Source organism: Trichosurus vulpecula, chromosome 2 (assembly GCF_011100635.1).
Source record: "Trichosurus vulpecula isolate mTriVul1 chromosome 2, mTriVul1.pri, whole genome shotgun sequence".
Taxonomy (NCBI): Eukaryota; Metazoa; Chordata; class Mammalia; order Diprotodontia; family Phalangeridae; genus Trichosurus; species Trichosurus vulpecula.
The window spans coordinates 131,090,804-131,105,385 of record NC_050574.1 but is presented as its reverse complement, the minus strand read 5'-3'; the positions used below and the strand labels follow the sequence as shown (position 1 = coordinate 131,105,385).

The 14,582-nt window shown below is 41.4% G+C and overlaps 1 pseudogene; it reads left to right on the top strand.

Moving 5' to 3' along the window:
• Positions 1-1,154: 1,154 nt before the first annotated feature.
• On the top strand, positions 1,155-14,306 carry LOC118836750 (annotated as a pseudogene).
• The last annotated feature ends 276 nt before the right edge of the window (positions 14,307-14,582 follow it).

The following is a 14,582-nucleotide window of genomic DNA, read 5'->3' as shown; positions in this document are numbered from 1 at the left end:
GTGTCATCTCTGTCTTTCTTTCCATTCCCAATTTGGCCAGAATTAACAACATACAGATGAGACTATATCCTTCGAAAGTTTTGAAACTTCGAGCAAAGAAGTTCTCATTCTTTTCATCCTTTTCCTCTTAGTTGATCAGACCACAGGGGAAAAAAAGATGGCTAGATTAACCAGGACCCAGAATACAAACAGACAACATTTGTAGCACATACTCTACTTAACATAAAACAAATAAATAAAAACACAACCTTTCTCTCTTTCTTTCCCTAGAGACTTTTACTATAGTTCTAAATTTCCTTTTCAGGGAGTACCACAGGCATTTATGAATGAATTTATGAATAGAGACAGTTGCCTTAATTCACAGATATTCAAAGAAAAATCAAGTGCTTTAAAAGAAAATTCTTCAGGATGTCTTCTTGGCCAGCTTACAAATTTTAATCATTTTTGCCGGTAGAGTACCAAGGATTTTTCTTACTCTGTTTAGCTATTATTTTTGAGGCCTTTGACAGGAAGGTCATTTTGTTATTGTTCAGTCATTGTGTCTGACTCTTTGTGACCCAATTTGGGGTTTTCTTGGGAGAGATACTAGAGTGGTTTGTCATTTCCTTCTCTAGCTCATTTTACATGTGAGGAAACTGAGACACACAGGGTTAAGTGACTTGCCCAGGGTCAGAGAGCTAGTAAATGTCTGAGGCTGGATTTGAACTCAGGTCTTCCCAACTTCAGGCCGTATGCACTGTGCCACTTGAGGCCATCTTATAATGATCATAACTAAGAGGACCTAGTCTATGCTGAGAATCAGCTTAAAATGGATTGGGAAAAGATCTTTTTCATTTATACTAGGGCTTTGACCCCAAAATGAGAGGCCTGTGGTCTTCCTGATTTAAACTTAACACAGACTGAATCAGAAATGACTATTCACGGGGGCTACACAATAGTGGGATTTTAAGATAGTGTCCAACTAGGAAGAGAGCTATCCATCAGTCTCCCATCAGACTCTGAAACATTTGCATAGACAAGGGAGAGGTTAACCTCAGGCTCCCCTCTGGGCTCCCAGATGTATTCTTTCACTCAAGTCTGACACTGGCAGAACATGTGCACTCTCATAATCAATATGACCAGCCACCTAATTAAAGAAAGAGAGTTTTTGCCTAATGGGGGAGGGTGGTGGAAGAAGCAGCCAAGGGATGAGAGATTCAGGGCAAGACCTTACATCAGATGGAGCATCAACAGAGAATGAGGAGTTCCGCCCAGCAAGACACCAGGCTCATGTATCTAGTCCGTGTCTTTAGGGACTAGACAAAGTCTTGATTAATGGTTTCTAGAATTTAAGAAGCATCCTGATGCAAAGAAAGTTATCTGGTAAAAATGATTTATAACCAGAGAAAAATATCATTTTTTGAGTTACTAATGGTCAACCTGTTTTTGGTTTGGCTTTTTGTGGACAAATTTAAAGGAAAAATGACTCTTACTACACATTCAGAGTGGGAGGGGAAAACCAATCACTATAGGAGGCTCACTGGGTAAAATCTTACTTTGTGTACTCTAGCTATTCTGGGTAGTAGGGAACTCAGCCACTTTTCTGGGGTGTCCCAGTCATCCCACTTTTGACATCAAATTGATGGGGAATTTCTCAGCCTGGGCTCTTGGGGAGCCTGGGAAAATCTTTCCCATTGGCTCAATCTGCTGGTTGGGGGTGTCAAATAACTTGAGTAGCCAAAATGAAAAGAATAAGATTTATTGACATGCTGAGAAAGATTGTTTGGGCTGGTAGCAGCTTCAGATTTCTAGAGTACAGATTCAGTTTCTATAGATTTTCAAGCCTATTTAGAGTACATAGCCAATTAGCAGCATTATGTAGCAATTTAGGACAGATGAGTAAAGTATTTTACAGAGAAGGTAGGAATAATGAAGAGGGAAATCAGACAAAGGAAAAGGGAGTGGTGTTTCTGGGACAATATATGCCATGCAGCTGGTAGGGTTTTTTAAAGGAATGAGAATACATTCCCCATTGAAGGGCAGGAAAGAAGATGAGGTGGCCAAATAATTTTTACAATTGTTATAGAAGTCCATTTGATCTAAGATAGTAGGGTTGAAATAACTCTTTAGACAAACTTTCAAGTGTCTCTCACCCAAGGAGAACAAATAATTTTTCCAACAGTGGATGAGAACATCTGCTTTACTGTGTCTTTAAATAGTTGGTTATATTTTATTTCTCCTTCACTTCTTTATTTTTGTAAGATGGGATGTGACATAATAATATTATTTTTGTTTTGCTCAAGTAGCTTATGTATGTCCAAAGGGCTCTATCTAGAGGGGACTCACAGGGAAGCAAGAATAGACATCTCAAGCATCTCCTCTCCCACCCTTCTCCAAGGGATACTTTGATTTCTTCCAGGAAGGAAAGCAGGATGTTGGAGACAGAGTCTAGTCACATTGCTCTTCTTACAGAGAGGAGGTACTGGGCTAGAACTGTATCTGTCTGCTCTCTTAAATATTGTTAGTCTAGGGGATGTAATTTCTAGAATTGAGCTACACTTCTAATTGCTATTTCTTAATGGGGAAGAGGGGCCCCAAGGTTTGACTCCCTTCAGTGAATGCAAATAGCAAGTAAACCCATTTGTCCAAGTCAGTAGCAAAACAGAAGTCAGAGAAAGTATACACATATACCAGAAAATACACAGAGCAAGATGAGAGAGAGAAAGAGACAGAGTGAGAGAGACAGACAGACAGAGCGAGAGCGAGAGCGAGGGAGGGAGGGAGGGAGGGAGAGAGAGAGAGAGAGAGAGAGAGAGAGAGAGAGAGAGAGAGAGAGAGAAGAGAAATTCCCCTAAGTTTCAGTATAGTAAGTTAGGGATAGAGAAATGACAGAGACTGCTGGCTCCTCTCATGTCAGCTTCTTCCCACACTCTTTCTCCCTTTATGGACTTGAAGAGAGATTGAAACTGAGTATTTTCTCTGTCAAAGTTGAAAACCAGAAGAGCTCAGGATCTTTCCTCTTTCCTGCTTTCATCAGCTTAGGCTCATCTCTCACACAGATTTATGGCATTGCTTACTCAATCTACACCAATGATGCCAGAGTCCTGTATAATTGGCCTTTTGAGTCAAGGCTTACATATCCAAAAAATCTTAGTTCGGTTTATGTCAATATTTAGTTTTATGCTCACTTTATGCTCACACTTTTTTCCCCTTTTTTTTCCTCTTTTTTGTTTTTGTTTTTGGGGTTTTTTTTTTGGTTCTGTTTCTTCTTTGTCATGATTCATTCCATTGGTCATAATTCTTCTCCACAACTTGACTAGTGTGTAAATTAGTTCAACGCGAAGTTATATGTAGAAGATATATCGGATTCCATGCCATCTTGGGGAAGGAGGGCGGGGAGGGAGGGAAGAAAATCTGGAACTCAAAATTATGAAGAACTGAATGTTGTAAACTAAAAATAAAAAAATTTAAATTTAAAAAAATATTTAGTTTTAATGACTGTCATAGCTGAAAAGGATACTTCATAAAGAGAGGTAGATCTAAATGGAAGAAATGCATGATGCCACTTATATTGGTGGGTTCCTTCCAGAGCATCCATTTTGAGGAAGTGCCCTGGATAGCATTGTTCACTGCTCTCTTTTCCCAGCTCAGTCCTGACTCTCTAGACTTCTTTCTTCTTCCTACTTTTCACCTTTCTTTTATGTATTATCTCCACCCTTCCCCATTAGAATGTAAACTCCTTGAGGGCAGAGTCTATCTTTTCATTTGTATTTGCTAACCCATAGCACAGTGCTTGGCCCATAATAAGTGCTCCTTGACTGGTTGGCTTTACTTAGCTATGATTATTCAATAATTATATTCATTTTTCAATTCCATCTACCAGTTATGTGAAGATTTTTCTTGAAATTCAGATAGTAAAGTTTCATCTTCCCTGATGTCAATCAGTTGTTCTTGAAAACTAATTGGAGAATGTTGAATTTTTTATATTTTTTACTCATCAGCCACTCCTGATTGACATTGGCACTGGTTGCACCATCCACCAGCTCCTCTCTGCCTGTGAGTCCTGTGAGAGATTGTGGCCACTGACAACACTGATCAGAACCAGGAGGGCCTCAACTGGTAGCTTAAAGAGCCTGGAGCATTTAGCTGGTCTGCTGTCCTGAAGTATGTGTGTGAGCTAGGAGAACAGGTAATTGTTCCTCTGCCTGCTTACCAGATATCTGGGGTTCCCAGAGGTCAGTTTATCTGCCCAAAGCAAAAATTATCCTTCAGTCAAATATAATGGTCAAAAAAGCTAGGAAGAGAGACAGAGATAGAAAAAGAGACAGAGACACAGACAGAAAGAGAAAGAGACAGAGATGGAGATATCAGAGATACCCACAGAGACATAGAGAGATTCAGAGAAAGATAGAGAACCAGAGGCCCAGAAAGGCGGTCACACAGAGAGATAGGTAGAAAAAATGAAAGAAAAAGGAGACTGATTAATGCAGAGAGACAAGTGTATGACCAGAGAGAAAGATATCTGAAACCCCTTCAGGGTATGTATGGAATATGCCTGAGTGCAGAGCTGGGGAAAACTGCTTAGTGTGGGAGGGAGAAGATGACAGGAGATAGAAGGACCCAGGACAGTTCTGTGGAAGAATTCCAGTTTAAACTCAGAAGATCTTTTCCCATGTTAGTATTTGCCCTCTGGGGCTAGAATATGACTGATGCTGAATATCCCAGCAGTAGGGTAGACAGTGTCCTGATTGCTCATGTTAACACAGGCCTTCACTAGAGCAGAGGACAAGTGAAATGGGCAGGAGCTTCCCTTGCTATCTGGCAAGAACATTAAGGAGAATATGCCCATCCCCTTTATAGTTCAATGTAAGCTTCTTACGATGCTCCTAGAGAATAGGAAAGCTAGCTAAGAGCAAGAGAAGAGAGGGAGCCTGTACGGTGGAAAGAAATATATAAAGAGACCTATGTATACAAAACTATAGCAGCTTTTTCTGTGGTGGCAAAGAATTAGAAACTGAGGGAATGCCCATCAGATGGGGAATGGCTGAACAAGCTGTGTTATATGATTGTAATGGAATTTTATTGTGCTATGAGAAATGACAAGCAGGAAGACTTCAGAAAAACTTGAAAAGACTTACATGAACTGATACAAAGTAAAGGGAGAAGAACATTGTACACAGTAACAGCAACATTGTGTGATGATCAACTATGAATAACTTAGCTATTCTTAGTAATACAATGATCCAAGACAATCCCAAAGGACTCACAGTGAAAAATTCTATCCACTTCCGGAGAAAGAACTGATGTTGTCTGAATACAGCCTGAAGCATGCTATTTTTCCCTTCCTTCCTTCCTTCTTCTTTCTTTCTTTCTTTCCTCCTTCCTTCCTTTCTTTCTTTCTTTCTTTCCTTTCTTTCTTTCTTTTCCTTCTTCCTTCCTTCCTTCCGAAACTTCCTTCCTTCCTGCCTTCCTTCCTTTCTCAAGTCTTCTTGTACAAAATGACTAACATGGAAATGTTTTACGTGATTGCACACACATAACTTATATAGATTGCTTACTGTCTTAGGGAGGGGTGAGGGGAGGAAAGAAGGAATAGAATTTGGAACTCAAAACTTAAAAAAAAAACTTAAAATTGTTTTTACATGTAATTGGGAAAAATAAAATATTATTTAAAATAAAATTTAAAAAATTAAAACAAAAAGAAAGAAAAGATAAAAACCTGGGAAGGCTTAAATGAACTGATGCAAAAAGAAGTGAGCAGAACCAGAAGAGCATTGTACACAGTAACAGCAATATTGTAGCAATGATCAACTATGAAAGACTTAGCTACTCTCGTAAATATAACAATCCACCACAACTCAAAAGGACTCATGATGAAAAATGCTATCTACCTCCAGAGAGAGAACTGATGAACTCTACATGAGAATTGAAGCATATTTTTCTTTTTATTTTTCTTGATTTTTAAAAATGTTCTCAGCATGGCTAATGTGGAAATATGTTTTGTATGACTTCATATGTATAATGGGTACAGTATTTCTTGCTTTCTCAATGGGTGGGGGAGAGGTGGGTGAGAGGGAGAGAATTTAGAACTGAAAATGAAAATAATTCTAAATTTAAAAAAGAAATATATAAAGACCAGCAACTTTTATCCATACATGTATTTTACTGTGCTTAATTTACACATATGTGAAATTTTCTGGTTAAATTGCACAGGTAATAAACATAATTCCGCCAATTCTCAATCTGCATATTTTGAAAAATTGGACAAATTTAAACATTCCTGTAGCAGAAAATGTTTTCGACTTTTTAAAATTATATGTTTCCATTGTGAGTTTGGAGAAAGTCAAGGTAACTGACAACCCCTTGTGGCCTATTCCAACTGATTTATTAAAATATAACAAAGCTAATATAGATTCTCCCACTATAGCCTATTAATAAAAAGTGCACTCCAAAATCTCAGTTCTTTCCCCTTTACAAGGTAGGTGTATCCCAAATAATCAGTGTTTTGAATGCGCACTGCCACTTCTAGAGACAAAGAAAGACATCTATGTGATCAAGGCAACAAGGTCTGTCTCCTCCCCTTGTTCTATTTGTCATTTTGCTTGTTTCAGAGAGAAGTGGGTGGAGGAGAGGTTGAGACAGAAGGTCAAGCAGGTCCTGAAGTGTGATGGGACCCATAGTCAGCCTTTAGGCCCTATCTCTCTGCCCCCAGGCTGATTGCCTACTATATTAGGAAGGCAGAATTTATGATTTCAAAGAGAATCTCATATGTGCCTAAAAGGTCCGGAACCGCAGGATATAAGGAATTCTCTAGGCAGAAGGCAGGAGAACTAAAGCATGTATTTACACTCCACAGTAACAATCCCACAAACCAGCGTCCCCATTTTGATATTTTCATCAAAAGCTTCCAGGCCCAATAAGTCCGCCTCACAAGAGTAACTAGGAGGTCACAGAGAAGCGAGATGGTATAAGGCAAAATCGTATACATGCTTCCCCTCTACGGTAAGAAGATTACCCACTAGCCTTTAGTCAGCTCTGCTACCAGCAGCTCAGCTTCAGCTGTAGGCGTCTCTGGCTCCAACCGGAAAAGGAAAGGAGGATCTTCAAGCTGTCCTCTCCCCTCTTATAGAGCTTTTGACATCATCAAGCGCTGCCTGAATGACCAGGGCCAATTGGTTCTTGACTTGGCCCCTCCCCCAGCGTAGACCACGTTAACACACCTCCCCTCAGCCAGCCCCACGACTCATCACACAGGAAGCTCTGGTCCTGCCCCGGAAGAGCAAGCCCCAGCGTCCAGGGAAGCTCAACGAGGCAAGCTGAGTCATTCAAAGAAAACAAAGTCCATTCTGGCTACACTCCACCCCTCACAATGTTCTAGGATGCACAATCCAATCATAATTCAAATTAAATTATATATCCTAGAACACTGTGATCCAATTATTCAGGAAACTAAAATATATCATTCACAATAAAGCAAAACATATCATTCAGTGACATTCCCAAATATTGGTTTACGATTCAAATGTGATCCACCTCTAGATCCCAGCCAGATAATCTCTTCAATCAATCATCCCAAAATAATTATTAATAATTCAAATGTCCACCCCTAGATCTTTGTATCCATTACATAGGATCAATAATATCATAACAATAAAACAATATAGCAAGGATAACACAAAATAAGTACACAGAACACTATCATCATTCCCCCCCTCAAACAATTGGGACTCAAAATCTTGGGGTAATGGGTGAAGGTCTCATTTTCCATAGCTTCTTCTTGCTGAAATTGGATGTAGAGGTGTCCCTGCCCCAAAGAGTCCCATTCCAGAGTTCAGTTCTTTAGCGAGCTGGCAGGAATTCCAAGAATGCTACGTACTTAGGCAGTCACCGTAAACTGCAGGGTGCTTAAACCTGCAGGAGACAGAACTAGCGACAAGGTTAACTAAAACAGAAAACAAAAAGAGTGGGCAAGTATGGGCTATTATCCTTTAAATAAAATCATCTCCAGTTTAGTTGAAATTTCAGTTATGCAGAGATCCAATATCAGAGCCAAACTCAGATGGGAAATGTTTCTTTTTAAATGGAACACAATGAGGAAACTAAGCCAAGAAGATCCCACCCTAGATGGAGACCAGGATTGTCCTCCCAGCCTTTCCCAGATGTACAAGGGAAACCAGGAGGATCCCATCCTAGATAGACTAGGATTGTCCTCCCAGCCTTTCCCCAGATGTACAAGGGAAACCAGGAGGATTCTATCCTAGATAGACTAGGATTGTCCTCCCAGACTTTCCCCAGATGTACAAGCTTTTATCCGTTAATCGCACAAAGTCACCTTCCCTCTGAGTGGCTTGTGTCAATTACCAGCATCAGCCATACCTGTGGGGTCCGTGAATCTAATATTATAGCCCTATTCACGGTAAAATATATGGTTCAGGGGTACGATTTGGTAATTATCTTCCCCTGAATAGACAACTGTTACAGTGTTGTTCTTCCCATGGGCTATGACTTCTGCAGCCTTTGGAATATCATCTGGCTTCCGTTTTACCCATACCTTAGCTCCCAACTTTATTCTATCAATGGAGCAAGCCCCTTTTGCCCCTGTAGTAGTTATTCTGGGAGGAGGGTCAGTTTTCACAAAGGGTATTTTTTCACAGGGGATAATAATCACTTGAACTATCCTATCATTCCTACCAAATTGTACAGGTTTTTCACCCAAATTCTGGAGTGTCACAACAATTTCTTTTTGATAATTCGAATCTATCACTCCAGCCAATACATGTACTCCGTGAGCTGCTAATCCTGGTTTAGGTAATATCCGTCCAAAATGATTCTTGGGGATTCTCATACATACTCCGGTAGGGGTTTTTCTTATCTCTTTCCTATTCAACCTAAAATTCTCTATACAATGTAAATCATATCCTGCCGAACCAGGTGTTCCTGGACATGTTAGGGGGACATCTTTCCTCACAGTCCAAAATTCAATATTTTGGATCTCACGTGTTTGCTGTTCTCTAATCTGCAAATTTGGGGTCATCATTCTGGCTAGAGGTGTACTCCCCCCTAAGGGCCTATTATTCAAATTACGTAAGGCAATAGACAAATTATCCTTCCAATGTAGATATGAATTATTAGAGCTTAATTTTCTCAGCTGTTCTTTCAACAATCCATTCATTCTTTCAATCAGCCCAGATGCTTGTGGGTAATATGGAATATGATATATCCATTCTATATTATTCAACACACAATATCTTTTCACTTCTTTGCCCTTGAAATGTGACCCATTGTCACTTTGAATCTGCATTGGGGTTCCATAGTATAAACTTACAATATCTATGGTTTTACAGGTGTTTTTCTGAGTTGCATCCTTATAAGGGCAAGCCACTAGGACACCTGAATAGGTGTCAACACACGTACATACATATTTACATCCTTTATCCTGGGGTAGTGGGCCAATATAATCTATCTGCCAAATTTGGGCTGGAACTTTTCCCCTTGCTATTTCTCCAGTTACTATCCTAGGAAGAGTTCGTTCTTTTTCTAATTGGCATATACAACACCCCTCTGTTATTTGTTTTAACAACGCATGAGAGATACTGATACCTCGATCCTGCGCCCATCGGTGGGTGGCCTGGACCCCTAAATGGCCAGAGGTCTGGTGGACCCATCTCGCTAAGGCTAAGTCATCAGTTGGAGTTGGAGTAGGGACAATACATTCAGTGGCAATCTTTGCTAGTCGATCCGCGTGTGCATTGTACTCACGCTCTGGTGTGGTCAGGGTCGCGTGAGCATCAACATGAAAAACTGACAAATCCGTAACCAAAGACATGTCCCATATATTTTCCCATAACTCTTTACCCCAAACTTGTTTGCCATGAATCTCCCAATTCTGATTCCTCCATATAGGCATCCAAGTAGCTAATCCATTAGCTACCGCCCATGAATCAGTAAATATATGACACTGTCCTCCCTTCTCCATTCTGATGGCCTGATGTACTGCCATCAGTTCAGCATACTGGCTACTTCCCCCTATCCCAGAACTTTCCAGAGTTCGCCTAGTACAGGGGTTATAGGCTACTGCTTTCCAATGTCTCTTCTGTCCTAAATATTTTGCTGTCCCGTCAGTAAACCAAGCGTGTTTCTTCTGTTCTACACTTAGTCCATCATACCCATTATTCCATTTCACTAAGGATGGCACCATCTGTTGCTTAGATTCAATGGGTTTTTCATTTCTCTCAGTGCCAATGTTCGCCACCGATTCATATAAAGTAGAAACTCCACTTTTGCCTGCTCTGGACCTATTCTGAATATACCACTTCCATTTGATTATGCTCGCCTCTTGTGCATGTCCAATTCTGTGAGAAGCTGGGGTACTCATTACCCAAGTCATAATTGGAATTCCAGGCCTTAATATCACTTCATGACCCAGGGTTAGTTGCTCAGTTTCTACTAAAGCCCAATATGCAGCTAACAGCTGCTTCTCAAAAGGTGTATACTGCACTCCAGATGAGGGCAGTTTCCTTGACCAAAAGCCTAAAGGTACACTTCGGCTCTGTTGTTTTTGCCACAGACTCCAATTTGCATAGTCATCTTGTACAGTCACTTGTAACTCCACTGGCCCATTTTGCATAGGCCATAAGTCCAGAGCTAATTGTATAGCAGCCTTTGCTTCCTCAAAAGCTCTACTTTGTTCAAGGCCCCAATCGAATTCATATTTCTTTCTGGTGACTTTATACAAGGGTTTTAAAACCTGTCCCAAATGTGGGATGTGGTGTCTCCAATAACCAAATAGCCCTATGAACTTTTGGGCCTCTTTCTTATTAGTAGGGGTGGGAAAATCCTGAATTTCTTGTCGAGCTTGTGGGAGAATTTCTCTCAGTCCTCTCTTCCACTGTATCCCCAAGAATTTTACAGTTTGAGCTGGCCCCTGAACCTTTGCGGGGTTGATTTCCCATCCTTTGCTTTTCATATGGTCAGTTAATAATGCTAAACTCTCCTCCACTTCTTTTATATTCTTTCCCTGTATCATGATGTCATCTATGTAATGTGTAAGCTGTACACCAGGCAGCTTTAATTCATCCAAATGCTCAGCTACAATCCTGTGGCAAATAGTTGGGCTATGAATATATCCTTGTGGCAGGCGTGTAAATGTATACTGTCGGCCTTGCCAAGTGAAAGCAAACTGGTTCCATTGCTTGGGGTCTATTGGGATCGTAAAGAAGGCATTGGCCAAATCAATAACTGCATACCAAGTCCCTTCATGTTTTTGTATTCTATTAAAGTAACCGTGTCTGGAACAGCAGCATACAAGGGAGGAGTCACTTTGTTCAGCTGTCTATAATCTACTGTCATCCTCCATGTCCCATCTGACTTTCGGACTGGCCAGACAGGGTTGTTCCATTGAGTAGTTGTAGGGACTAACACTCCTGCCTCAACACATTCTCTTATAGTGTTGGCAATTTCATCTTGCCCACCTGGCACACGATATTGCCTCAAAGTAATTACTTCAGAAGGTTCGGGCAAAGTGATTGGATCCATCTTGATTTTCCCCACTAAGACTGCATTAATGCCTATTTTCCTCACAGCAAATTGGTATTTCCCTTCAGGTAAATTTAAGGTCATACCCTTCAAAATGTCTATTCCAATGATGTATTCAGGAATAGGCACAATAACCACACTATATTCTTTCTTGGGCAACTGTCCAATTTTCATCATCAATTTAACTTGTCTGGCTGATATTTCAGTCCCTCCTAGTCCTGTGATGGTAATAGGAGTTCCATGGCTGAATTTGTCTGGATTCCCATAGATAAGGGTGGCCTCGGCCCCAGTGTCTATTAATGCCCTAGTTACTGTACTTGACCCATTTTTCCAATATATGGTCAAGTTAATGTGAGGTCTGCAATCCAGCTTACGTATTTCCTTAATTTTGGCTGGGGCCTGGCCTGTTTCCTAGTATTCCCTGGCATGTGATTCACTTGGGTACAAAGATTCACCATCTGTAGCATTTGCAGGAGCAGTTCTTATTTCCCTATCTCTCCTGTTATCGAGTCCTTTATCTCGGTACATCCTGTACAATTCATTGGTTGGAATGCCATCTATCATTTCAAAACCTACCCCTGCTCTCAATAGAGCAGTGAACATTTCTTTTCTTGTCACTCCATTTTGGCGCCAAGTTTGCTGGCTGTTCACCCTTCTCTCTCGAGGAGATCTGTCCCTTCCCCAGTCTCCTAAGTCATGTAACTGTAAAATCTTATTTATCACCTTTGTAAGACGGCTCCCTACTTCCCCAAGTAACAGATTCAAAATTAGTTGTTTATAAGCAGGGGGAACTGTCCTAATTATTAAATTCCTATGAGGGATTCCTATGGGATCATTGTAATATTTGTCTGCAGTTCCTGTCATAATAGCAGTCTTCATTACCTCCTCCTTTAGTCTCATGATACAATCTTTAAGTGAATACCAGGGTCTGTGCTCAGTGGGCCACATAGAATCATTAGTATATCTCTTATTGCATCCCGCAGCAGCTAATGCCAACAGAGTAGTCCTGCTAGCATCATCTCCTCGCTGATGATGTTCCCTAAAAGCTTGCTGAACTAGAGGATCGTGGCTGATACCTATGAATCTCATACAGTCCCTCTTATCTACTAATATTCCACCGGCCCCTTGATCACTGAGCCTTACCATCCAAGATATTAATGGTTCTCCTACTCTTTGGCTGAATCTACTCAAAATATCTGTGACCTCTTGTGGTGAGAAATCTTCCTGAAATTCCCTCGTAACTAAATTGCCACCTCTGGTTTCTGTCCTCCTCCTCTCTACGGGACGAACGCTTGTCTGAGTATTTAACCATCTCCCATTCTCTGTGCGAGGGATGTCCTGAACCCTAGTAGTGTTTTCTGTCTCAGCCCCTAACACTGTCTCATTTTCCCCCCACTCGCTTCCCCTGCCACCATGGCAAGGACAAAGCAGGCAGTCAGGCTTGGTCTGGGCTGAGTTGGGATGCACTCTTGGCTTATTTGGCCTCCTGTTGCTCCTAGCCACATTAATAGAAAAGTTCTCATCTGAGTCAGTGGGTTCTTGAGCAGCAATTTGTTCTCCTGCTATCTGAGATTCCTCTTCTTGCTGTGGGGTAGGAGTGCCCCCATCTCTTTCACTTAATTTCAATCTTTCATATACTAGCCGGTAGGCTGATAACACTATCCAGCTTTGCCTAGATAGTGATGCCCCTGACTGAATCCCAACCTCTTGTAAACACCTTTCCAAATCCTTAGGATCTCCTCTCCGTAGCCTTGGTTCCCAGTTTTCACAGGGTCCGGCTTTTTTAGCCAATTCCTTTGCTAAGGAGGAATAAAAAGGATCCTCTCACCCTGGGATATTCATCTCTTCCTCTGAAGTTCTTCTGCTTCTGAACAGAGATCTTATATCTAGCGATCCCATCCTTGTCGCCAAATATATTAGGAAGGCAGAATTTATGATTTCAAAGAGAATCTCATATGTGCCTAAAAGGTCCGGAACTGCACGATATAAGGAATTCTCTAGGCAGAAGGCAGGAGAACTAAAGCATGTATTTACACTCCACAGTAACAATCCCACAAACCAGCGTCCCCATTTTGATATTTTCATCAAAAGCTTCCAGGCCCAATAAGTCCGCCTCACAAGAGTAACTAGGAGGCCACAGAGAAGCGAGATGGTATAAGGCAAAATCATATACATGCTTCCCCTCTACAGTAAGAAGATTACCCACTAGCCTTTAGTCAGCTCTGCTACCGGCAGCTCAGCTTCGGCTGTAGGCGTCTCTGGCTCCAACCGGAAAAGGAAAGGAGGATCTTCAAGCTGTCCTCTCCCCTCTTATAGAGTTTTTGACATCATCAAGCGCTGCCTGAACGACCAGGGCCGATTGGTTCTTGACTTGGCCCCTCCCCCAGCGTAGACCACGTTAGCACACCTCCCCTCAGCCAGCGCCATGACTCATCACACAGGAAGCTCTGGTCCTGCCCTGGAAGAGCAAGCCCCAGCGTCCAGGGAAGCTCAACGAGGCGAGCTGAGTCATTCAAAGAAAACAAAGTCCATTCTGGCTACACCTACTCATCACATTTTGCCTAAATGTTGCTTATAAAGACCTTTGCACCTGCCAGCAGGCCCTGAAGAACCTCAGTAGCCCATTGAAATCTGGAGGATCCTTGGTGTTTCTTGATGCCCTTAAATTTGACTACTACATGATTGGTGAGCAGAGGCTCTCCAGTCTCCTTTTTACTCAGGAGGAAATTGAGGCTTCCTTAGAGAAAGCTGGTTTCTTGAATGAACTGTCTGAGGTCATCCCTCATTGCTAATCCCCAGCCTACGAAGATAAGGAAGGGATTCTCTACTTGGTGGGGAGGAACGAAATAAATCCATGGGCATTCAAGGTTAATCAAACTCTTCTTTTTACCAAAGCTAAATTTGTCAGAACTCAGTTTTTCTATGGCTGTGGATAAAACCTCTTCTAAGTCCTTCCCAAATGGCAAGATGTGAGGTATGGGCTGCTTGCCTCTGGGGTAATGGGGCCTGGATAAATTGTCTGAATGGCATACTGTGAGCACTCAATTTCTATTAAAGTAATACACTTG